General features: G+C 39.3%; 1 protein-coding gene and 1 long non-coding RNA gene across 2 annotated transcripts in view; one reads left to right on the top strand and one right to left on the bottom strand.

Annotated features, from left to right (window-relative positions):
- LOC307043404 (uncharacterized protein) overlaps positions 1 to 26,922 on the top strand; it is an 86,451-nt gene that overhangs the window by 9,608 nt on the left and 49,921 nt on the right. The window contains exon 2 of the mRNA XM_079687832.1: positions 18,749 to 18,871. The gene's annotated coding sequence lies outside the window, so the exon portion shown is untranslated. The remainder of the gene's footprint in view (positions 1 to 18,748; positions 18,872 to 26,922) is intronic.
- Positions 18,928 to 26,464, bottom strand: LOC307044361. Its single transcript, XR_013809612.1, has 3 exons — positions 25,716 to 26,464; positions 24,688 to 24,824; positions 18,928 to 23,823 (listed from the first exon to the last, which is right to left on the bottom strand). It is a non-coding gene; the product is annotated as an uncharacterized lncRNA (long non-coding RNA).

Here is a 26,922-nt window from a genome sequence, read left to right as displayed (position 1 = left end):
TGAAACATGAGTATCCGAGACTGCCAACAAAAACACACAACATGATCCCAATGCCAACAGACAGGCTACAACTAGACAGCCATCTTTTATTCCCTCATTTATTTTTCATTAAAAGCCGAAACTACATTGCTGTCCCCGTGAAAAATACAGATTTCACCCTTGTCTAGGTGGGAGAAAAAGATCCAATGAGGCAGAAAGACACATCAACAGGGAGGAGAGGGCAAGAGAGGAGCGAGGGGAGAAAACACACAGTGTGTCCTTTGAGCCGGTGTCACCCTGCTGGGCGGAGTTTGACATTCAGACCATGCGACAAGGCTCAACCCAGGGTGGACGGCCCCCCTGCAATATTAACTCTCATTTGGAGAGCAGCTGTGGCTATGAGCATGAAACATTGAAGGAAACAGCTGCCATGGATCCAGTGCCATCGCACCACCTCGCACACTGTCTATTAAAGCACCCTCCCCACTGTTCCCTTAAGCCTGCATGGAAAAGCACACAATCTGGCTCTTATTCCTCATGTAATTTCTGCGGTCTCTGGGCGACTCAGCCTGTCTGTGTGAGGCCTGAATGGCCTGGGAGATGTCACCAACATCTGGATGGGGAAAAGTGCTTTCAAAGCCTCCCTGTCTCGCCTTCTGGTAGTTTGTGTTGGTGCATTTGAATGGATTTAAGGAAATGACACAGAAGTCCTTATTTATGACATGAATGAAAACTAAAGAGCATGGACAGTGATGTCTTGTGAAGATGCCCTACTACGAAACTGACAGAAAAAAAGCAAAGCAGTAATTTTTACACACAGTTTAAGGATAAACTGATATTATTTTATCTCCAAATCCCATAACAATACCAAAACCAGACTTATGTGTTGTGTTGAAAGTCACTGTTTTTATTTATGTTGAATATTATGTTTTTTTTTAAAAGCCTATGAGTTGAATTCAGTAGCAAATTGTTGCTGAGCATGCTCAGTGACATTTGCCTGACATGGAGCTTCTCTCCAGGTATCGAAAATGCAGTTTTCATGTTTCTTTTAAATAAACTACACTGGACAGGTTCAGTGTACTGATGAAATATATTGTCCGAAACAAGAGAAGGGCTCTATTGTGGATGGCAACAGCAATGCAACACAGTGCTATTTAAGGAGTTTTTTCAGTTAAATAAGGTATCATCACTCCTTGCGCATGGCTCTAGTTTCAACAGATTTTGGAATTGTTGGCCGAAAGTAATAGCGTTTTTAATTACAAAATTGTAGCAAGTGAAATAAACGTATTTGATTTAATGCCCAGAGGACAAGGTGCTACTCAACCTCTTCTATCTATTTCAAGAAAACTTCAAATACAGTGCATCATCTTTCAGAACTACTGATGCTGATGTAGAAATCATTCTGGCAATGGGCAAATAATGTATAATTATAAATATCAAAGGGATTGTTTTTCTAAAAGACACAATATATGAAGAATTTTGCATGCAGTAAAAAAAAAAAGATTAATATTCATATATGTTCACCACAGTCAATCATCTGATACTCTACTGGAGGGATGGACAGCCTCTCTTAAACGGCATCTGGATTATTATGACTTCACAAGATTTTCAGGAGAACTGTGTGATCACAATATCAAACCAAAATCCAATTTGAGCAACATTTGAGTAGCTTCTGGCAGCTATGGGTGTCAGTTAGGTGGCAAAGAATGGCAGTTAACCGTCAGCCGTCGTAGATCTGATTAGTCAAAGTCAGAAAATCTGAAATACAGATACAGATCTGATAGACAGATGCTTCATCCAATCACCTGCCATGTTTTTATGGTGTAACAAACAATCTGGAGCGTTCATTCCTCTATTGGTCTTGAATTGAGTATTGGTGTTTCTGAAGGCCAGAGCCTGATTCCTATCCCTTCATATTCGTTATGAATGGAGACATCAGCATTTGTAGAGAAAAATGTACTAATTTGTTCACTTTTTTCTTGAGTCTCTCACCTGTCTGTATGGTGATATTCAGTGCTGTAAACACTCATTCAGGTGCCTCCCACACGTAACCAGTCATTATCCTATACCCCGCGGTGTTGTTGCTATCACCTCCCGCCTGCCTGTTCTTCCTGATTCGCTCTGAACGCTACAGCGACTTTACTTCCATTTTACAATCACGCGTTCATGCGATATGCTGTATCTTAAAAGACCCTCGCCTTGTAAAGGAGTTCCACAGGGACACAAGCTAATTTACTTTAGCTTCAGAAAGTGGTCGAGGGGGTGGGGAGCATTAAAGGTCGTCGGTGACTCTTAGTGACAGCCAGAGAGTAAGTGTGCAGGCAACTGAACCTGAAGCTCCACTGGGGCCCGGACCCCCTGGTGTTCTGCTAGTATCTGTACATGCCTCTGTCGCCGGTGCAGTGTGTCAGTGACTGATTCAAAGGCAAATGGGCTTTAAATAATTGATCGCCCAGGTCACTGTGGCTGTGGATTATAACCATGTCTTCACTCTGTGATTTCCGTTTGTGTGTTTCGTTGAAATGAGAAACAGCGTCTCTCAGATAAACATCATGCTCAACAAGAATATGAATAAAGAATTGTCCTGCAGAGCTCACGCTGCCACCGACAATGTAAATGAGGGCCCTGACTCTTCGCCAGCAATGTGGACAATTAAGCAGTTATTAATTATTCAAGAGTGGAAATAATTGATCAGCGAGCTTGAAGTGCCTGCGCATTGTAATAGCATGGGCAGTGCCACGTTCACGAGGGACAATTAGCAACAGGGGTAATTACACTTACATCCAATTTGTAATAACAGCGCCTCTTAATGCCCCATGTGTGCGCTACTGTGGGTATGCAGATTTTTTCACAACCCAACAGATTTTTCCCAGGTTAAAGAGCGCAACTTTGACATCCGCTTGGAATATTATCAGCTAATTTGATAGCTGATAGTTCAGTTGTATAGAATGGTGCAGTAATGACGTATTTCTTAGGCCGACCCGGAAGTCAGCTCGCAAGACCTCCTTTGACAAAAAGCAATGGGATTTCCCAATTGGATTTCGGTATATTACAGCAAAATTGTTTAAGAAAGTAAAAAGTTTTGTTCAGCAGGATCATCTCCAGATGTTAACAACACCTTGTGAATTTTGAAGTGCAATGCAATCGGCAGAAATAAAAACCTAACGGTAGGCTACAAAAAAAACCGACATCACAGTCACAGCATCGAGTCAACACCATTGTCTTAAGGCGGACTCGCGTGATGACATTTAGTTAATAATTTGGGTCATTTGTTTGCAAACGCTTTTTTTATGACACATACAAACTTTAGACATTCACAAGTGAAGTATTGACTGATTTAATTGATTTGACCTAAACCATGATCTGTTCTGTTCTATTTCACAGCATTTACGGTGACATGTTTGACAATGTGTGGGTAAGTGCAGTTTGCCCTGACTGAAGCATTATAATGGTAGCTATAACAGCCGGTAAAGGCCATTTAATGAGCTGCTCAAAGCTTTTTTTCTTTTTTACTGTATAGGCCAGTTTACCAATCAGGAGGAGCACTATTTTTTTTCAGATCTGAGAAAAGAACCCTAATAATGTCATTGTGATTTTATCTAAGCTTTAGCGTTAGGACTACAAATTGGTTGAAACTGGGAAAGAACTGTAAGAAAGACAAGGTGGTGAGTGTTACAAACAGGGTTCTCACTACTGCCTGTTGTCTTGGTTTGACCCATCACATTTATATTACCATATTGACTGGTCACCTTGTTTAAATGTGTCAGAAATTACCAATTTCCGCTTGCTCCATGGTCACATCGAATAATGAACTAAATCAGAAGAATCTCATCAAAATGTGTCACTGCTGAGAAGGCGACTGATTGCAATTTGAGGGAATCTGCAGGAAATCACTAAAGACTGAAATACAGCACTTGTACAAGTCCAATGTTTAAATGTATGTTTAAGGTAATACTGTGTGTAAATCTTCAATAGTGGTATCGAGCTCTTTAGAACTCCTCTTGGGATTTGAGATAATAATCTTGTTAATTTGTGAATGAATTACGCTTCAATTTTCCTGTTCAGGGATGATATTACTGATTATATCAAAAGCTCCAGTAGAAGGCCGGTCCCAGCCTTGATGGTACAGCAAATGTAACACAATAAATTAATGATACATTAGGTCTGGTTTGTTTGTAATCATTTAAAGAGGCCTTGTTATGCTTTTTGAGTTCCCCCTGAAACGCCTCCATTGGACTCCTTTCTTTACTTCCATTGTGACATCACTACGTAACACTTGTGCTTCAATTGGCTAGCACCCCAACACATTTTACATGATAGGCTAAGGGGCGGGACATCTCTTAGCGGTTGACCAATCACAACAGAGCTGGCCAGCTAACCAATCAGAGCATACTTGGCTCTGGTTTCAGACAGAGGGTGAAAAAAGGTGCTGCAGCATAGGCAGTATGAGAAAAGAGCTTTTTGAACATTAAAGCATGTAAACATGTCACAGTAGACACACATAATACAAATATGAACCTGAAAATGAGAATAACATGGCACCTTTAAGTAATACTTTTTTTTGTGAATGAATTATGCTTCCATAATCCCGTTCAGGAATAAAATCACTGATTATATTAAAAGCTTCAGGAGTAGGCCTGTCCTACCCCTGCTTGTCTATTACATGTAGCACAATAATGACTCAAGCACTACAAGTGTTGTTAGCTTGTAATTGTAACTGACATAAGTAGTGCAGGAGTACAATAGTGATCAGTTAACACAAACATTTATGAACAAATCAAAAATGTAGCCATATTCACAAATTAACCATGTTTAGTGCTAGTGCAGTATGGATACAGATTAAGCAAAAGTCGATTTTCAACATTTAAAAATATGTATGTCAATCAACCATGAATCATTTGAGTCTTCTGAGACATTATACTTCACAAAAAGAGAAAAATGCATGATGAGCGAAAATAAACTAGAGAACTGGTTAACTAAAAGTAAACCACTTTAGTGTCACTGATACACACTCTTTCTCTCTCTACCCCTCTCTCTCGTTTCTCTGATGATTCATTTCCAATGTGCCCTTTGCAATTAAACCCGGGGCTTCCTCACTTAAGACAGACAGGCCAGGGGAGGCGGGTGTCAGCCGTGACTATCAGTCATGCATGGACGCTGTGCTGGGGCTCTGTGGATGTGATTTAAAAGAAAAAACAAAGCAGTGCACTGCAAACAACTGCTGGCTGCCACAAACACACACACACACACACACACACACACACACACACACACACACACACACACACACACACACACACACACACACACACACACACACACACACAGGACAGTCAATTATCGACACCCTTTTTCTTCGGTATTGCCTTTCAATCCCTTCCTTTTCACATGGCGTCCTGTCTCTCTTGTCTTTTCCAGTTCCCCCTCCCCTCTCTCTCTGCTATCTCTCATTGACGTTTCAGCACATTAATTGACTCATTATTCCGATTCTCAGAGAGGGGGAAGGGGCCGTTGATTAACGAAGGCAGATGCCCAGTCTCTGTAGACCAGCCCTGGATCACTGTTGTTTGTCCCAAACGTTTACATGACTTATTAGAACAGCGAGAGACTCTGTGCTGGAAGGAAAACGAACATACAAATATTGTGACAATGAAATGATGAAAAGGATTTATTAACCAATTGGTTTGGGTGTCGATTATCCGTTTAGTAATATATCAATAACGCTTTGGTTCTAAACTCTCAATTATGAGGAATTTGTATTTTTCTATTGTTTAGCAGTGTACATTTAATATTTATGCTTTTTGACTGAATATAAAAAAGCTATTTAAGACACTCTGAGCTCTTGGAACGTATGTATTTTATTTTATGATTGATGAAAATTACCATTTTCTGCATCACAGTGGTGTTAGTTCTGTTGGCCTTTATCCCTCAGCCTTGTCATATATGTACAGTATGTAGATCACTTGGTCACCTGTTTTGTTTATTTGGTTTTAATCAGAGACTGTGTTTTAACGCAATTGGGTGATCTTAGCGTGAATATACTGCAGCAATCTGTGTCCAATAAACATCTGGCAGGTGTGTGTGCGTGTGCGTGTGCGTGCGTGCGTGTTAGTGACTAAATTAAGCTGTTTAATTAGTCAAGATTCAAGGGTTTTATTGTCATATGCACAGTAGCTACAGTGTAGTTATGGCAATGAATAATAAAATAGTGTAGGTCATGTTGCAAGTCAATGCTCTGTTGCAGGGATTTTGTGTGATGTTAAATTAACATGCTTGCCTGATTTGTAGCTTATAAGTTGTTGTAGCTGAAGTTATTCAGAAACAGAATAATATTTATAATATATATGTTTTTTGAATAACATCCACCCCATACCAATAACCCCTTTATTCTAGCCTTTTTTTTTTATAATGTTGTTATTTAGCCACCTCAACCATTTTGGCAGCAGTTCGTAAGTTCCTCTGAAACCTGGGTCCAGACCTCTGAATTGCAGCCCACACCTAATTGTATCAATGATTGTGCTCAGCAGATCCAATTGGAGATTTGCATGCAAGATTAATCAAGAATACATCATATCCTTGAATGAGAGACAGACACAGAACAATGGAAATAAATACATCTTAGAAATAAATGGTTAATTGTTTAGATGAAATAGACACTGGTATACAGTAGCTTATTGGTAGTAGAAGGCAGACTTACAGAAATAACTGTTAAATCAACATATTTCTTCCTTCAGTAATACAAACGTAATGTTATCTGCTACCAACAACCGGTACCACACTTTGACATTGGCAAGAAAGATTTGTTACTGGTTTATTTTTATTTATTTTTATTTTTATTACAGGGTGGTTTTGGCGCAGTGGTTAGAGCATTGGTCATCAGATGGTGAACTCCAGTTCGAATCCCACCTCGGCCGCCACTGCGTCAGGCCTTTGTGTCCTTGGGCAAGACACTTTACCCGCATTTGCTCCTGTGGGTAATGTCCACAGTAATGACTCTTACATGTCTAATATGTGTAATGTGTAATGTGTAATTTGTAAAGCGGTTTGAGCACCTGTAAAAGCGCTCTAATAAAAAATTTAATCCATTATTATTATTATTATTATTATTATTATTATTTGTCAGCAATCTAACCCTAACCCTAATCCTTACCCTTACCCTGCAGGAAACAGGCTTAAATTAACACAATGTCAAATTTAAAGATGGCACACTTGTGATTCTAAATAGATAATCTAAATCTAGATCTAAATAAACCAGATAAACAATTATCCCGGTATTTCTTATTTTCTACTGCGCCGCTTACTTATAAAATGAAAAACCTCAAAATTGATACATGGTAGCGACCAGAAGCATCTTATTGTTATAAGTAGTAGTAGTAGTAATAGTAGTAGTAGTAGTAGTAGTATAGCATAGCATAGCATATTCCTTTGACAACATGGCCTTAATTCGGTTCCAATATGCCACTTGTTTTATATTTGATACAATGAAGCAGATCTTTAAAAAGAAAATTCAAATCATAGTTGTCATGGCATAAAAACCATTAGCTGTTCATATTTAGAAATCAAGACTCCATAATCTAACTCTTGTATGGCTAATCGAATTGTGACATTAAAATCAAAAGTCAAAATAGATCATGAGTTTATCAAATCCCCACCCTCAACCTCCACCCCCTCTTCATGTCTCTCCGATGTGATGCTAGCATTACATTTTAAGGCCATATCTTAAACCCCATTGTTCAACAGCGACAGCTCAACATTTAGCCACCCTGACACTTCCAGTTAGCTACACGCCCAAAGTTTACCTGACACAGGGTGGCCTACTTATTGTCCCTCGCCCCTTTTCTTCTTCTATAACCACACCCATCAGATCCACCACCAATCAGTCCCCTCCACCCTCCACCATGCTCATGCTCATACATCCTATTTGAAAGAATTAGGAGGGAATCAATCATTTGCCAAGGTCTACATGTTGTTACAGACGGCCTTACTTCACAGCAAGGGCATCTATCTTCTATCTCCAAGCAGACAGGACAGGGTGGAGGGGCATTTGAGGGAGGGGGGAGATATCATGTGTTGAAACCAGGAATTCAAAGTGACGCAGGTTGGAGCTCTGGTGGCCGTTAAGTTTCTCTGACAAACTGACTGAAACACCCCAAGGCTCTGTTTCCCTCTCCCTTCCTCTCGATCTGTCCGTCTCACTTCTTTGATATATCCTTCTCCCACCGCCACAGTGTTCTGTCATTTAATGGGACTGGAAGTCGATGCCATTACTGTTATCGCAGCCAATGGGAGGCTCTGGGAACACACAGTAGAATGTCTGAATGTCTGTCTGTCTGTCTGTCCGTCTCCTCGATGTGTTCTTTAATTGTCTGAAAGTTTGCGCAGGGATTTTTAGGTAAACACAACCTGCTGTACATGTGTGCTGTGTAAGCACCAATCAGTCTGAATCAGAGCTCCATGCTTTAAGGAAAAAGAGGGCGCAATTACAATGAAAGATTAAGCAGTAACATGAAAAGAAGGTGCATATGCTGTGGTGTACGAGCATCCTGAGGGTGATGAGTTTTAACAGAGACTGTCTTACCTGATCCACACAGAAAGCAGTCACAGTTTCTGTTAAAAGAAATATCTGGCTGCAGAAATACAGGCTGGAGCTGGACATATCAAATTAGGTCATATAACATCCAGCACCAAAAAAAGCACCTTATGAGTTTGCTTACGTTGAAGTTATTAGCTTAAACTTTTTGCTATTTTTCCTCTTGCTTTTGTGCTTACATTAATATTAGTTTGATAACAGCACTAGCATAGCCAGCTAACATCAGCTAGTTTTTATGCTTCTTAAACTTACGTTACTTAACTTTTTAAGCGAGAGGTAGCGTTATATTGAAATATGAAGGTTGTGAAGTTTATATCAGTGCTTTTGGTACCTATGGTATTGGTAATTGATACAATGGATGTATTAACAATAAGCAAGATAAGACAATAAACTGCAATATAAAATACAATGGCATGTAAACAGAATATTTGTATAAGAAACCGAAACATTTACCAATACATTACTTTGGCTTGCTTTTCTTTTCTTTTTTAGCATTTCAACAAAGATTTTAACAAGCAGAATTTACAGAAGAAAATGGATGTGAAGGGATTTGACCTGGTGACCTAATTAAAGATTGCTGACAAATCACAATTAACACACTTGAATAAGAACTCACACAGCAGACATGACGCACTATAAAACCAATGTAAACTTAAACTTGCTATAAGAATAAGTGAACACACTGTTAGCATAGCACCAGTTAAAATAACTTACTACAATTATAATGAGATGAATTAACATTAAAATGTGTGCAGTCGCACCAGAGGGAGCTGAAAGTGCCTGTTAATCTGTGTTTGTAATGACGTCATTAGCTCTCAGCTGTTTAAATAGTTGATTAAGGCCTCTGCAGCTTGCACACCGACCCCTGACACCCACAACATCTGTTTTGTTTGTGTGGGCTGAAAATCAGTTGCTCTCACACTGCGCAATATGTGCCTTCATAGCAAGGTGACATTAGCTCTGAGAACAACATACCCACTCTGATTAGCTGAACAATGGAGCGACTGCAAAGGTCTGACTTTTTATGCAGCGTTGCTCAGCCGCTGCTGCACTCTGACTCAAGAGATATTGTTTTGTGAAAAATGCATGTTTGAATTGTATTTATGCTTCCTAGGAGAAAAAAATGTTTGGGTTAGGGCAATAAGCAAAAATCCTAGTTCTGTATTTTAAATAACTATATTTTAAAAGGTTGTTTGACACCGTCACTTATAGTTTATTTCTCTTGTTTCCTTTTACTAATGGAGGCCAGATTAGTTACCATGAGAAATGCTGAAACTACAAAATTAAGAAATTTGAAAGATTTCCGATTATACCAAGCATGGAGGCTACATCTGAGGAAAACAAACTGCTCAAACAAATAGTTTTAATATCCAAGAAAAAAGCAAAACTACAATTCATAATATACAGCAGCATGAAGAGACCCAAATGAAAGTAATTTTAGGACATACATTACATTTAGCTTTGTCTGCTATTTAGCTAGCATTATCATATGTTAATGAGTTTGTTTGTTTGTTTGTTTTGGAGCATAATCTTCCAAAGTCACCACCCCCCTATCCCCTTTGCTTTATCTTGCAGATGGTGACCTGTTCTAATAATAGTCACCTATATAGGACATTACTTTTTGACGCACACCTATGTAGGTTGCTGCTCATTCTCTTTCTCTCTCTCTGTCTTTTTAAAATGTATCACTTTATAATATATGTTGCAGCTCTGGCTGCTTGAGGATCTTCCTCTCTTGTCCTACGCTCTGACGAACGAACAGCTCATGCAGAGTAGCCATGATGCCGATGCCGGGCATGAAATGAAACGCTCTCTTTATCAGCTTGGCATGTCAACAGAGAGTTGGGGGGGTTAGCGAGGGGAGGGATAAGAGGGAGGGGAGAGACAGAGACATTCATTGAGTACAGAAGAGAGAGTACAGAGGGTAATCCAGAGAGAAAGAGAGAGATCAACACACATGGTCAACTAGCCATGAGCCCGGTCAGAGGAGTCACTTGATAATGCATGTGCACACTATACTCTCTGTGCGCACATGCATCCATATGGATGTCAACACTGCAGCACACACACACTCACACTGTTGCTTCAGCCTCATGTTGTGCAGACTGACATGAGGCTTGTCTATTATATGGAGGGCCTGCCACAGCCGTACAAATAAGAAGTTAATACAAATAATAGAATAATTGTTTCTAATAAATATTGCTAAATATTCTAAACTATTACATTCAGAACCATTCAGAATCTCATATAGCTCTAGAGTTTTTCCAATAGTGTTAAGGAAAAATTGCATAATGATTCTGCAGAGGATTTATATTAGCTGTAGCCTACTCTAAGGTACAATTTGGTGGCATATAAAATGAGTAATGACATTATTTTTTTAAATTAGGCAGAATTTGGGTAATTTCTCAAATAAAAACATAATTATTTCAGTTAGCTTATTATTAAGAACTGACTCCCTGTTCAACAAGAGCTGGAGGACCTGTAATTTAAGGACATGTGATGGGAATATTTGGGAATATTTGTAGACACTGTATACATTACACAATGTTTTTGGCCAAAAAAAAAAAAAAAAGTTGCGTCAGCTTTAAATAACCCCCTTTTGGTACTTCTTATTTGACAATTAAAATAATTATCAAAACAAGATAAAATGAAAAAAGTTGACAATTTCCTTGAAGTTATTTTAATTTCTAGAGTTTAATACAATATAAGCTAGAGATCCAGACCAACACAGTGAACGATTAGTGCTTCTTAGCCTCAATCTAATAATTGCTCAATTTAGTGGTGGCTGCTTCAGACTGCTAAAAGCAGCTTAAAAGCTTGTATCCTCTTTACGTGTTTTAGCTTTGAGAGGGAATAGAAGCATGACACAGATCTTACATATGTCTGGGATGCTAATGTACGCTGGTCTAACAGTGAGCATGGTTGTGCCAGAACTGTGTACAATGATCCCTGGGTTGTGACAGAGCCATTTTCATTTCACTGATGAGATCTGACCCTGGTGGTAGAGTGATGGTGTAGTACTGCCTCCCACCAAAAGAGGGCTCTCTCAACCTCCGGAGGCCTTGGGGGAGTTGCAACTGCAGAGAAGGGGCATGTGAGGAAGTGATTTCTGAGAGGGTTTATCGGTTGGAACATTTTTCTGGATGGATCAACTACAGTCGCGTAGAAGAAATGTTGAGGGAGAGAACATGCATGTCTGCACTCTGCAGAAGCCCTGCTTAGCATATTGGATTCCAGTGAGCACAGCACATTACTGCTCCAATGGAGCTGCTCAGTGGCTCACTATAAAACTCTATGTTGCACTATGATGCAGCTCCCAAGTCAGTGTGGTGTGTTTAACAGTGCTGGAAAAAGAGCATCTTGTGCCCTATGGATACATAAAATAAATAAATTAAAAGGGGTAGAAAAGAGAGAATTTTCGGACTAGACAACCAAAAAATTCACCTGTGTTAAAACCTGCTTGTGGTGTAACTGATGCGATTAATTGGTCTTCATGAGAGCAGTCTGGGTATTTAAACCGCTCCATTGTGGGCAACATTGATCTGATCCACCTCACAGCTCTCTATTGGAAAAACGTGGCTATTGCGTGACAGAACATGTTTCCCCCGCTGATATATTTCCCCCACCTCTGCGCCATCCGACAGTCAGAGTTTCGGCTCCGGGGAGAGAATGGCTTTATAATTGTAACCACATCCAATTAAATTTCCAATTCAGCCCCCTATTAATCAGGCCAGTGATCATAGACGCTGCAGAGCATTTCCTGCGGAGACCTGTTGTGTCTCATTCACAACAAGACAATCTTTTCCAATGGGAATGTTTTTCTGCCTCTCAGCGTTTTGGGTTAACTACAGGTGGGATGTTAGTTCTGTGCCTCCAAAGGTAACCAACCATCATGAAGTCTATATTCAGTTTGATAACTACTTTTGGCAATGACTGTTGGGAAAAGATTATCTCGCTTTTCACCCTCTGTTTGGTTAAAACCAAATGTTTGTTGGCTTTTTTCTGTTAAAATGTGCTAAAAATGTATAAAACTTAGTTTGAATTGACCAAGAGTTAATATGACTCATTGTTAGATTCTTACCAAGCAATAATAGCCTACAACAGAATCAAAACATCAGACTTGTTAATGTCTGTGTCCTTAACTATCCTTGCATTACACTGAACATGGTTGCAATTGTCAATTGTGCCAAGGAAGGTTCCTATAGTAAAAGTATCTAATGGCGCATTTCCATTGCAGGGCCTCGCTCGGCTTAGTACGGTATAGCTAGGCCTTGTTAGGCCTTGTTAGGACAGGCTCACTTTATGCTGCGTTTCCATTACAGTTTAGTAGTTGTGGCAGTGTCGCAGTGTTAGGCGGAGCCGTGACGTCATCTTCAATGAGAACCACAGAAAAACAACATCAGCCGTTAGCTGTTAGCACTCAAGCTCACAGCTCCTCTTATCTGTTCAGAAACTAGACAAAAGTTAAACAAGTACAAACCACAGACTGTCTGTGTCATGGCGAATACAGTCGCTGGTTTATTTATGTCTGTATAGGCCGTTGTGTGTGGACAGTCGGAACATATACTGCGTTAGCTTAGCAAATCTCCATTCAGAAAACACGCATTTTAAAAGGTGTTTCGCCTGCCGCCTGTCTGCAGACTTGTCAAAGCATTAACTCATGGTTTTTACTAACCGGTATCAGTATGTTGTTACTTCGGCATCATTTTGAAACGTGCATTACAAGTAAATCACTCAATCAAATATGTTCATTTTGTTGTAGTTGTAGCTCCCTTGCCAGCGATTCTCTCTCTCTAGTTTAGCATACTCAGCCCAACTCAGCCTGGTTGTTGGCCCGCTAAGAACCTCGATGTTATGGGGCAAGGAAAACTCTGAAATAGTACCCGCTAGCCGGTACTACGCCAAGTGGAGATGCAAAAAAAAGGGCCGTGCACGGCACGCTTAAACCGCGCTGTAGTGGAAATGCGCCATAAGTGGCATAAAGAAGCTTCAGTTTTCCTTTATCATCTCCATAGCTTAGTATACACTGGACCATCCTTTACAAAAGGAAAGGAGAAAATGCTGTCACACAATGGCCGCAACTTTTAACATGACATAACATTTGGCCGTTCACGGAAATAATATGATTGTGACAAAATGAAAATCACAGCTACAGTTTTTATTAGCATTTTACAACTAATGCCCTAACATGCTCAATTGCTTCTATGTTTTTAATTTTCAACACTATGACAAAAAGAACTTTGAATGTTGTATGCAAATAAAGTCAAATAAAGAGTTGTGTGGGTTTTCTTAAACTGTTTTCCTATATGTTTGAATGGTGATATGAAAAGAGATACTGTAGATGTGTATGCCTAACAAGCAGAGGTGGATGATTTGTCTGAAGCCTTAGATGAGGAGCACATTTAGAAAAGTGTTGTCCTCATAATTCACAATAGGACCTATAGAGGTATTTTTTCAGACTTTAGATATCTCCCCCTAGGGCCACCTAATTCCATTAAACTTTTTACAGACTAAATTAATGAAAAAGTGCATAATTAATGCAGAATGCAGTATATGTCTAAAGGTGCCACATATGTCATTATATCAATGGAATTTTGTCTGCCCATTATATAAATAATTTACCCATATGTAATGTATCCTAAAGTATTGGGGTGTGACAACTCAAGTGATATTGGGACGCAATAATAATCATAATCCATCCGCTGGATCAGGCAGATCTAGTCCACACACAGTTAGAGTTGAGCTGGTAAATCCACATGCAGCTGACTGGCAAACAATAACATAAATGAATGTCGCATTGGTGATCTACCTTTTTATAAGACTCATATAAAATGAGTGTAAGTGAAAGGGCTTTCTGTTGTAGGACAAAGCGTAATCTCTGACATTGGGGGTCAGTGTCACATACCCCCTCATCTCCAGCCATGGGGGAATTTGATCAGCTTTTATCAGAAGTACTTTACAGCACCAGCATTTATCACCTGCATCAAAGAGGTTTCACTTTCACAAACGTTCACCATCTTTTATTTTAAATACATTATAAGACTTCGACAACAATGCTAAACAGTGTCAGACATATTCTTAAATTTTCTCTAAAACAGAAGCTCTTGGTTTTGGTCATACATATTGAAGTTGGTACAAGATAATGCAGAACATTTTTGATTTTGTAAGTAAAGCAGGTGATTTTGGCATCTACTTTCACCCTGTCACTGTGACACTTTACCTTTCTGTGACTACAAAGACATTTCCCTTCATATCTAATACATGGTTCCATAACCAATTGAGTTGAAACAATGACAGCTTTCTTTTATGTTTTGCATGTCTAAATATTTGTTTGAAGTTCCCGTTGTTTGCATTCTGTGTGTGTGTGTGTGTGTGTGTGTGTGTGTGTGTGTGTGTGTGTGTGTGTGTGTGTGTGTGTGTGTGTGTGTGTGTGTGTGTGTGTGTGTGTGTGTGTGTGTGTGTGTGTGTGTGTGTGTGTGTGTGTGTGTGTGTGTGTGTGTGTGTGTGTGTGTGTGTGTGTGTGTGTGTGTGTGTGTGTGTGTGTGTGTGTGTGTGCGCGCGCGTGCGCGTGTGGGACGGACGATGCATCAACAGAAGGTGTGGGTGCATCAACACATGCACCAGATGAATTGCCATTGAAAAGAACCTGGTAACTTTGCAGTCAGAATCATAGGTCTGCAGAGGCCAACTGGGCTGACTCATAAGTCCATTGTCACTCAGCATGTGAAACATGGATAAGCCCTCAGCCTGAACAATGGATTGGGCCCCCTGTATAGGCATCTGACATGCTTTAGCTCAGATTAGTGTGTAAAATATAGGTTATCCTCTGATTTAGGTGACAAGGGCGCTTCGTAGATATGTGACAGTGATGGCGATTTGACTAAGTGCCATTGTTTTAAAGCTTCCTCTGTTATAATGCTGTACTGCTGTTTTGTTTGTTGGTTTTTCGTGAACAATATGCAAATCACTAAGGTTAATATAAAGGATGAGGATAGTCCTAATATCATAAAGCAAATACAAATACGGGGTTGAAGCACATCATTTCTTAATGAATTGCCAAACTTAACAACATTTGTCTATAAATAGTCAGATGGTCGAAGGTCAAAGCAATAGCAAACGCTTTAATAATCATTTTATGCAGAACTGCTAGAAAGAGAATAACATTTTTGAATAATTAAAACAGGACAATTGTTTTAATTCAGTGGGAACAGGATGGATTAAAGATAAATCACTGAATACAATAATGTATAGTAAAGCAACTGGACACAAACATTTATTTAAACCATTAATTGCTCAATAACTCATGACTGTACATATAACATTAGGCCGGGATGCAAGCTCTATTGTTTTACTACCCGTTGCTTTTAATTCCCACATTTGCATTTGTGATAGAGGGTAATTAGGATCTATTTATTATTCACACAATCCCTCATAAAAGGCTAATGAGCATTTGTTTTGATGACAGTAAAAATGCAAGAGAAAACGATTTATATTTGTTAGCTCTCACAGGTCATTATGCTGTAGCGATTTGTCAGGGGCGTAGCTTCTTCTGCTTGATCTGAGTCCAAAAGAGAGCTCAGTCCTTCACTACTCCTCACAGGATGGACTGTCTTTGCACCATTCATCTGTATTTATAATAATAATAATAATAATTATTATATTTTTCATTTTTTATGTATTTTTTCTTAGTTTGTTCTGCCTTTTGTTTTTCCATTTATATTATAGAAGAAATTAGCATACATTTTTGTGATGTTTTGTGTGGACCTCAGAAAGAACAGGGGGGTATACTACGAAGCAGGATTTTAATTTAGCAAGATAACTTCTGGGATTTCCGGTAATAATCCGGTAATAATATGTTTAATAGTTGACTTTTCATTCAGGAAGTATGACCCTGCGCTGTCAGTACGCTTCTCCATGTTTGTGATTGGTCGAATGCTCCAGAGGCCACCCCTTTTATGTGAACGTGCACCCTGCGCACACCTAACTAGATAGGACACGGCTGGCTTGAGCAAACGAATTGATAGCCAACATTGTAGGACATAATTGATCCAACAAAAAAACTGTCCTATGAACTGTCATTGGCTAAGAGCACTGTCAATTAAACAGGACTCCACCAAATCAAAGAAACACTCCTAAATAAACGTTTTAAAAGCTGAATTGTTTAAAATGGCCTCTTTAACAGTTAAATAAATTGCATTAAGAACATATACAGTCATAAGAATCATATAATTTTGCTTTAAATTGGCTCATAATATTTATATTTCATGAAGTCGACCCAGTTAAATGAAAAAAGTCCCGCCCCCTCTTCTAGCCATGCTGCTAGCCAAACTTGAGTTGATAGCTAAAACTATCAGGAGGCTAAGACCACAATGCAAACTTATCTGAAATGATGCAGGAAACTACAGTCTGGTGGAGAAACTCATGAGGTAAGACAGGAAATTACTTATATTTTAAAGCTAATTTCATGGCCAGCAAAAAAATTATATTCAACTTAGTTTTTTAGACTAGCATAAGCTACCGACATTTTGTGTTTGTTTGGCTAATATAGCTCAGCTTCAAACTAGCTTAGCTACAGTAGCCTGTAGCTTCTGCAGTGGAAGCTAGTTATCTGGCTAATATACCTTCCAGCACCACATAAGAAGTGCTATGGCTATGTGTGAATAAAAAGAAGGCACTGCCATTTATCTTTTCTTAAATGCAGTTACCTTGTATAGTGTATACAGTAGCTAATTTGCACATTGTATTTTGGCATTACCTATTCATTAAACATTTAGATTATTACTGATTTCAGTTCTGTTCTAGGCCTGAGCAGAGAAGTTGTGCTAGTAAAATGTATGCAAGATACGATGTGTCAATGTTTTCCCCCCATTTTGTTAAAAATAGGCTTAATATAAAATGTGACAGTATGCCAGCCGTTGTAGGGTTACCTATCAACAGTTTGATAACAAGACATGGCAATAGACATTTAAACTTAAATTTAATTATATTTAGAATATAACCCTCAATTATAATTCTTCTGACCACGATGAAGGAAAAGCAAGTGTGTGTAAAATGTTTGAATGGAAAATAAGTTATTGACAATGGAACCTATTAGGTCTATTGTATTTCCAATTTGAATTGAGTGTCTTTTTTATAACCAACAGGGCAGTTTATGTAAATCCATAGTAAATAGATATACCAGAACTTGTGCATGTGGACTTCTTACTACGGTTGGGCCAACATGTTATATTGTCCGTATTGTACATTAAAGGTGGGGTAGCTAAGTTTGAGAAAACCGGAGATCACTAGAATTTGAAAATACATGACCGGAGGAAATGTGCCACTTCTTTATAGAGCCCCTCCTCCAACACACACGAACGTGCACATGACCAATGAGGGCACGAGATAAGTTTGTGCACAGGTGGAAGGCTGACAGGCAGGTAGGCCATCCAGTTATTTTAGCCGGGCCGGCTAAAATGATTGGTCGAAGTTTTTACAGTATTACGGCTTCCACAGATGACATGTTTGTATGGATTTTTTGTCAAAGCACTTAAGATATTCATTGCTATCGGGATGTTAAGAGCATTCCATGGAATATAACAAAAAGTGTATCTCGAGCCGGTTTCTCAAATGTACATACCCTACCTTTTAAGTAAAGTCTGGTTAGCTTTTTTATGTTAACAGTTACTGTAAGATCAGCACACGCAGGTTCGTTGAAACTCTTGGTTTGTTTGTTGACTCCATTCACATTACTTTTTTTGCTCGACTTGTCTAAATAGTTTGTTTCGATACTAGTAACTGTCTTCTCAAAAGTAAACGTGGCTAAATTCCTGATTTAAATCAGTGCTCTCTTGCTTCCCTTTATCCTATTGAATTCTAGATTGTAAGAATTTAAGTGGGTAATATCAAAAAATCTCTCCCCTTCATCCACATTAAAGGCTCAAAGGTGAGAGGGTTGGTGGACTTGCATGTCTTCACACTCTTGGAGGCCTGCTGGCCTTTACCTGTTCCCTGTCCTCCGCTCCTCCACCGAGTTTTACCCCTGCCGCACAACAGACGTCTTATCAAACGTGACTGATTGCTGTAATCTGGACTGGAGCCATTAAGCAAATTACCTGAATCATTGCGAGGATTAGTCTCATTAACACATGATTAGCATCAAATTAAAATAATGAGTGTTTAACTTGTGATGTCTTCCAGTTGTTGGAACAGCTTGATCAGCCACGCCAGGTTTACAGAGGGGGCAGCCCTCCATGTCAGGGATCATGGGGTGGCAGGGGCCGACCCTCATGCAGAGGTGGACCTCACCTGGACACACCCAAGGTGAGTGTATTGAGAGTACAAAGTTTCATCTCAGAATGTCAAGCTACTCTATTTGTTGTAAACACGTGGGAACACAGGAGTTTGGTCCCAATTTTCAAGGTCAAGTTAAAATAATGTTTAAAAGGACATCATTGTTAAGCTGCTTTGAGTACATTTGGTACAGTAAAGTACATTTACTAAAGTATTATACTTACAGTAAGTAATTTTGAGGGACTTGTACTTCACTGGAGTATTTAAATGTATTGCTGTTTTGTACTTCTACTCTACCACAATTCAGATGTATATTGTGTACTAATGATGTGAAATATAGTAAACACTTAAATAAGACTTAAGTTAAACCTGGAGTAAATTCACAAGCTACCCTGCATACAAAGTCATTAAAACTAGCTGCACCTTTACCAGCTTTGAGAACACTTTAAAGCAGTGGTTCTCAACTGGTCAGGCCTCGGGTCGGGACCCACTTTCTTCCTTTGTCAATAAATCGCGACCCAAAATTTGTAACCACTCAAATCTATTCAACAAAAAATCGTGCTGCAGTGCATGACATTAAGGATTTTGGGAGATGGCCCTGTGGGCCATCTAAGCTAATTTACAGATGGCCCTGAGCCCAATAGAGACTGCCCTGAAAAATGCGCGCTGACGAAATGACGCAAAAAGGTTTTGGGGGGCCTCCCCCTAGAACATTTAGATTGTTGCAGGTCTTATGCTGTCTGCTGCATTCTATAGACTGAATTATAAGATGAACCACCACAATACTATATTGTACAATTTCAATTTTATTCTTCATTTCACTTGTTTGTTTGTTCTTGTTTGTTTGTTCGCTTGCATGCCCTGCATAGCTATACGAAATACTTAAGTTGTTGGTCAAGAGTCAAGACACTCTCCATCTGATGAAGGCAAATGCCTTCCCAGATGTAAAAAAGTAGAAAACATTACATTCAGTTATAACTGCCAAAACAAACATTATTTACACTATTATGGCTCCTGTTAAAAATGTTTGTAATGTTATCTACTTCAAGTTGGTCGAACGAATGCCTCCTCATCCGGAAGCTGACCGAGCAGACCCGAGCAGCAGTCGAGAGGAGCCGAATGCATCCGCGAAGCACACAAAATGGCGACGTCAGAGTTCCCGTTAGCCGCAAATCTAAATCTCTCCGGTCAAAATAATTTCCCTTTAGCGCAATACCGCTTCAGTTGCGCCACTTATGTGACAGACAAGAAGAGTATGTGACAGACAAGAATAGTCAATTCTAATGTCTAACACTTAATGTGGAGAAAGAGATGTCCTGTATGGGTTGATTGTGCGTTGATCTGTTGGTAATGCCTCGGGGTTCCGGCTGGCATGTACACAAATGCATAATGCTGCGTTATACTGTGTGGCCTCACCCAGTTGCATAGCGACACTTATTGTTTAGGTGTCTTTTAATAAGCAGGTAGTCATATCATTAGCTAGAACTAGCTGGATCTGATCGATATGGACATAAACGCGAGTGAAGTCTAATCTTACGGGAGAGAGATCAGCTGCTGCTGACGAGACGACACGCAGCTCTGCATGATCACATGCAGTTGTGAGCGGAACAAAACACACACTTCAGGTTAGAATATCACACGTAGCTATTTGAATTACCTCTCAAACTACCTAAACTAGTTATAGATATGTTTGTTTTACTGTCGGGTCACTCATTACTGGATCCACGAGCATTGCCCGAGCTAAATACTAGATGGCCCCGGGCCATCGGGCAGTCCTTAATGTCGAGCCCTGTGCTGTAATATATACGCTTTTCAGCATACAATATTAATTAAGTGAAGTACAGTGCATATATCCCTTATATCCTTTCACAGAACTAAAGAATGCTTTCAAAGACGTTTAATGAGATGATGGAATCAAAGCTGAACTGTATAACATAAAAAGGCACACATGCTGAAAACTCAACCCCCAGAAGGGGGGTCTGATCTTTTGAAATACTACAATATAAACTACGCATTCTGGTACACTGAGAAGAAAATAAATAAATCTATTAATACCCGACATATTAATAATATTTTATGCCATTGTTTGTTTTTCACTTTGTTCTGACAGCTGAACTTGCTGCTCCACACAGAGAGAAGAGTAAAGAGGAGATGTGTGAATTACTTTAAATTGTGGGTAAGGGTAGATGGCTCCCATTGTTCTGTGACCTGTCAATCATCAAACCGGGGGTCATATTTCATTATGTGTTCATTTTTATCTGAAGTTGTACCCATGGATGCAGTGGCGTAACTATCGCCGGTGCAGCCGGTGCAACAGAGCCGGCCAGGGGCCTATGCAAAAAAAATCCGGTTCACGCAGTCTTCAAAGTAACCAAGCAACCTAAATTAATTTGTAATTTGTCTGTCCAATGACCTTCAATCAATCAATCAATCAATGTTTATTTATATAGCCCAGTATCACAAATGTTACATTTGTCTCAGTGGACTTCACAGTTTGTACAGAATATCAGTATGACAATACGACACCCTCTGTCCTTAGACCCTCACATCGTACAAGGAAAAACTTCCAGAGAAAACCCCACAGTTTAAAGGGAAACATGGGAGAAACCTCAGGGAGAGCAACAGAGGAGGGATCCCTCTCCTAGGACGGACAGACGTGCAATAGATGCCGTGTGTAAATCGAAAAGATAATATATTTACAACATAGGTAGTCCAAATGTTTGGAAATGCATGTCTATAATAAGAAGATGAATCCACGAGGATGTCAGCAATCTTGTGAGAGCCATCAGGGAAGTAGTATGATGAGAGTCTGGCAGGACCGCAGAGACAGGTTCAGCCACGACTCGAAGTCCAGGACTCAGATCCAGTACTCAGGATAGAGGATCCAGGACACACGACCATAGCAACAGGATTAGCCTCGACTCAGGATCCCGGCGTATATATGGACACAAAAAAGAGATTTGGGGGAAACTGGGTTAATCGGAACATGAGATTACACACACTGTAAAAAAAAAACTCGTAAAAAAACGGTCCAAATACTGGCAGCAGCGGCTGCCAAACAAAAACCCTTAAATTAAAGTCAAATACTTTAACTGAAATAAAGTGAAAAAGCCATTCATTTACGGGAATTGTCCTTAAAGATTTTACAGGAAAATACTGTAATTTTACAGATTTATCCTCCCTTTTTACAGTCAATAACCTTTAATAAAAGTACGGCACTAATACTTCTACGGGCAAATACTGTAATTTTACAGATTTATCTCCTCTTTTTACAGTCAATAACCTTTAATAAAAGTACAGCACTAATACTTTAACGTGCAAATACTCTAATTTTACGAATGTATCTCCTCTTTTTAAAGTCAATAACCTTTAATAAAAGTACGGCACTAATACTTCTACGGGCAAATACTCAAATTTTACGGATTAATCTCCTCTTTTTACAGTAAATAACCTTTAATAAAAGTACGGCACTAATACTTCTACGGGCAAATACTCTAATTTTACGGATTTATCTCCTCTTTTTACAATCAATAACCTTTAATAAAAGTACAGCACTAATACTTCTACGGGCAAAAAACCCGTAAAAAAAACGGTCAAATGACTGGCAGCAGCGGCTGCCAAACAAAAACCATAAAAATTAAAGTAAAAATACTTTAACTGAAATAAAGTGCAAAAGCAATTAATATACAGAAATTGTCCTTAAAGATTTTAGAAGAAACTTTCTTCTCTTTTCAAAATCCATTGTCTTAAAATGTTACATTCAAATACCTTAAACAAAGTTCTGATGAGAAAAAGTGTTTTTTACATTTTTTTTATTAGATTTGTATGATCAAACACTAAAATAAATACAGAACCTAAAGTTCTACAGCTAGAATACTGTTATTTTACAGCTTTTTTCTAACATTTTCCAATCAAACAGGTTCAATAAAATCACAAAATGTTCAGTAGGAAACAATTACTCTGAAAACTTAAAATATAAAAATATTTGTAGAATTATAGTACAAATAATGAATACAGCATTTCATATTTAAACACCATACTTATAAACAGTAGAAACAAAAAGTAAGTTTAATTTTTTAAGATTACTTTGAAACATTCTCAACAGAAAATAACAGAAATTGCAAAATGGCAACATATGTTCACATTGTCCATTTGAAGGAGCAGTGTGCAGGATTTAGTACGTCTAACAATGGGGATGTAGGTTCCAACCAATGGATAACTTTTTAACTCACCCTCCTATCCCAAGTTTGTAGGAGAATGTATATTGGCTGCAAAAAACTTGAGGCCCAATCATGTTTCCTCTGTCCATTCTGCGCTGCTGTGGACTTGGCAGTGCAACCTAGAGGACAAAAAGATCAGAATCAGAAGCGGGTTTATTGCCAGGTGGGTTCACACGTACGAGGAATTTGACTAGGTGTCGTGGTGCATACAAATAAAAAATAAAAATAAAAAAAGGTACACAGATAGCCAACTATATTAAGAACACTGTAATAAAAATATAGTAAGATAGAAATAAAATAAAGCAGTCATTTACATCGAAATAGAATGCAATCAATTATAGAATATAAAATATGTGCAGTAAGCAATATTTAAACATGTCATTATTTACCATCCTGTGATCTCCATTATGTAATGCATAGTCTGCGTTGTGGCTGAGGTAAAGTGTCAGTCGGGGGGCGGGCCTTGTAGAGATGGCGAGAAGTTTTGGTCCTGATGGAGAGAGGTTCTGGTCCTGATGGAGAGATGTGTTGGTCCTGATGGAGAGAGGTTTTGGTCCTGATGGAGAGAGGTTTTGGTCCTGATGGAGAGAGGTTTTGGTCCTGATGGAGAGAGGTTCTGGTCCTGATGGAGAGAGGTTCTGGTCCTGATGGAGAGAGGTTTTGGTCCTGATGGAGCGCAGCCTCCAGCCAGAGGGTTGTGTTGAAGGCAGAGCTGAAGTCCACCAACAGGATCCTGGCGTAGGTTCCTGCTGTGTCCAGGTGCTGGAGGAGGAAGTGAAGTGATAACTATTAGTAAACCATAATGATGGATGTTATTATCAGCAGCTGCCAATAGATCCCCTACATCTTGTATGATGGACCTTAGAAACACACACACACACACACACACACACACACACACACACACACACACACACACACACACACACACACACACACACACACACACACACACACACACACACACACACACACACACACACACACACACACACACACACACACACACACACACACACACATATAACCTGATTTCTGAAATCCCTTTCTCTTAAAGTGAAGTGAGTGCTTGTCTAACATGGCCTAGTCCATAAATGAGGTAAGGGTGGGAACAATCAAACGCACCCTCCCAGGCACTGCATGTTAGCGAAGTACAACTGGGATTTCGAAGAGGAAGATATGCTTGGTCAATTCTTAATAAAAAAGAAAAACCAACAAATGGAGCACTTGAGTTTTCATTAGCAGCCCCTAGCTACAGTTGCGGAGCTTTGGTCAATACCGCTAACAGTCTATTTCCTTAAAATGGTACATATTGCTGAATCTATATTTTTATCTTCAGGTGATTAAATCTGCATAATGTCCCTGTACAATAACATTCGAGCATTTTGTAATCCAGTGAGGAAATTCAAGACCAGTAAATATTGATTGATTAAACAACACTAAATAAAATGTTAGTGTTTTCTTCAAACTCAGACTCTCTGATGCGGCTGTACCTTAAAGACAAAACAATTGTCTGATGATCTTTGTTGAACAAGGTCTGATCGTCCTGTACAATATGGGGTATTTTGAAATACTTTACGAAACCACATTCAATATTATGTTAGACACAAGTTAGTTATTACTCACATATCAAAGTCTTTCCATCTGCAAGATGGAAGAATAGGTGGGTGCTGCCTGGAGAGACTGATGAGGGACACAGGCTGGCTTCAGCAACTTTCCACACAAAGCCATCACATCTTCTCTTCCATAGTCCTCACTGTCCACTGGTCAAAAGAGTGAACATCACAGCTGTCATGTTAACCCTTTGTTACACAACATACTACCAACATGTGTCAAAAGTGACCCGAATTAGATTTAATTGTAAATATCTTTGCAATAAAATACTTTAACCATTCAGGATTCCAGGTATTCCTCAATTAACCTGTTTTGGATCAACACCAATTCTAATTTTTCCCTTTCTTACTTTTTGAATAAAAATCATGTTTTTATCACTTCACTTCTAAGGCACAACATGGGTCAAACATTACACGTATTCTTTCGCTATGTTGTTTCATGCATGGCTGAGTGTTTCTTTGCTATACATTCTCAAAAATAATTAATTTTAGCAGTGATTTGGACCAAGCATGTATGATGTAGTAATACAAAAACAATGTTAGTTCACACAGTGTGACATTAGCTAGTCATGTTAGCTTGTAATATATAGAGCAGAGCTAACTAGCAAGTTAGCCGAACGTTAGAGGTTAGCTTTTTATGCTATGCTAGCTGTTGTCTACTGAACATTAACAAACTAGATTCTGCTGTAAGAAAGCTGTGAAACTTTACATTAAACTTGGCGACACTGTGACACCCCGCTGCATGTTTATGTGTAATTCTCCTGTGTTGGAGACAAGAGGGTGGGGGGGCAGCACTGCAATAAGCTGTAAGCTAACGTTAGCAGCCACCTGTTAAGCTAAGTTTCCCGCGCAACATCTTGCAAGAAACAGCATCTCAGGGCTTCTTAACATTTAACAACCTATTAATGATGCATACCAACTTAACGGGAACAAACTCAGCTAACTAGAAGAAGAAACGTAACCTTAAATAAAAAATAAAACATTCACAAACTAAGGATTATTTAAATACATGTTTCACTCCATTACAGTTGCAGGACTCACCAGATCTCAAGTCTTCTGTTCTTTGTTGACGTCCCGTCTGTGGCGGTTCTACAGGGTGGCAGGGGGTGGCAGCTGCCACCTCAGAAAAATGCCTTGCCACCCCAGCTGCCACCCCAGTTGGCAGCTTTGTCTTGAAAGAAAAGTTGTGGCTCATCGGGCATTTATGAGAGAAAATCTCTAATGTCCGAGTGCAAGTGAATGCAGCAACAGACGCGCCTTGTAACCCCTCCCCCGGCCCTGGCGCCAGCCTGGAAATATGATTGGCGGCGATTTCCTTTGAACGGGGGACAGCTCAAAACGAGAAGCATTTCGGATCCAAGTAGACGGAAGGAATGAGGTATTTGCGGTCTACAATGACAGAGAAGAGACGGTCAAGTTTTGCTGCAAGGCAAGGCAAGTTTATTTATATAGCACTTTTCTGTACGGAACAATTCAAAGTGCTTTACAAAACAAATTAAAATACTATTTAGGAATACATACAGTAAAAACACATATATAATGGCATTTTACAACAGGCATTACAAAGCAAATATAATTAAAATAATTAAAATAAACACCACAGGTATACAATACATGTTTAAAAGGCATACTGTAGTGTGAATATGAGCAGCTCAAGTAAAAGCAGCGGCAAAGAGATCTGTTTTTAGTCTCGATTTAAAAATAGTAAGCGTTTCTGCGGACGTGCATGATTTGGGTAGTTTGTTCCAGATTGTGTTGGAGATTTGGAGGATGTTGAAAACCAACCTCGTCTCCGCGTGTCGTTTGCTAAGCTGGGTGAATTCGGGAAAAGGAAGGGATTAAGAAACACCAGAATACAAGTTAAACAATAATCTTGCTTTAATGATAAACAGTAACGATACAAAATACAAATACAAAGAAATCACGAAGCACTCTGCAGAGTACTCCGGGCTCAGGTTCTACCACCGTGTGAGACAGGTCTCAGGAACGGCCGGTGAAAAACAAGAGCGCGAACCAAAGGAAAACACAGGCTTTCATACTAAAACACAGGAGGAGGTGTGTGCCTGCTTTCCCCCAGAGGTCATCTTATTGGGAGAGACCAACACATGGCCTGTCGCACCCAATCAGTGCGACACAGCAGAAGAAACCCGGAAACAAAAAGTCTCATTCAGTTTGACGAAGACCAGACACCTTGTGGTGTCTGGTACGAACTTGCTCTCAACAACAAGTTTCCTTATCTTATTTCACA

This window comes from Notothenia rossii (assembly GCF_949606895.1).
Source record: "Notothenia rossii genome assembly, chromosome: 6".
Lineage (NCBI taxonomy): Eukaryota > Metazoa > Chordata > Actinopteri > Perciformes > Nototheniidae > Notothenia > Notothenia rossii.
Note: the sequence above shows the minus strand (reverse complement) of the source record. Positions and strands in the feature narration are given on the sequence as shown.